This window comes from Scylla paramamosain, chromosome 39, assembly GCF_035594125.1.
Source record: "Scylla paramamosain isolate STU-SP2022 chromosome 39, ASM3559412v1, whole genome shotgun sequence".
Classification (NCBI taxonomy): Eukaryota; Metazoa; Arthropoda; class Malacostraca; order Decapoda; family Portunidae; genus Scylla; species Scylla paramamosain.
The window spans coordinates 6,027,501-6,028,146 of record NC_087189.1 but is presented as its reverse complement, the minus strand read 5'-3'; positions in this window follow the sequence as shown (position 1 = coordinate 6,028,146).

The window sequence follows — 646 nt, the reverse complement described above, 5'->3', positions numbered from 1 at the left end:
AGTGCTTGTATTCACGTCTCTGTTATATCTCATAACCTCCTAGTCTTCACACTGCATTTCTCATCCTCTGACCTATTCACTAATGCCATGCATTTTTCACTACTACTGCTCATAATCACGACATTATTTACATACAACATACACATCTTATCATTCTCCAGTCCTGACCGGTAATTCCTCTGTATACAGGATAAACAGAGTTGGTGATAAAATGTATCCTTGCCTGACTCTTAGCTCTCTTCATCCTGTCTGCTTCTATATTCCCAAGTCTGTACTTGACTTTTACGTCCACATGCATACCCCTCACTATATTTACTATCTTTAAACTGAACCCAGTCTTTTCTAAAACCTTACCTAGCATTTCTCTGTTTAGCCTATATATATATATATATATATATATATATATATATATATATATATATATATATATATATATATATATATATATATATATATATATATATATATATATCTTGTCTTGATCTTGATTTTGGCAACTTAGCGTTATGATTTCTCCTGTGTCATACCTTTATATTGATATCTCATAAAAGAAAAATGATATAGATGAAAATATACGATCATAAGAACTTCCAGAATCGTGAAATTCATAAGCAACACAAAATACGAAGATACATGATTTCATACA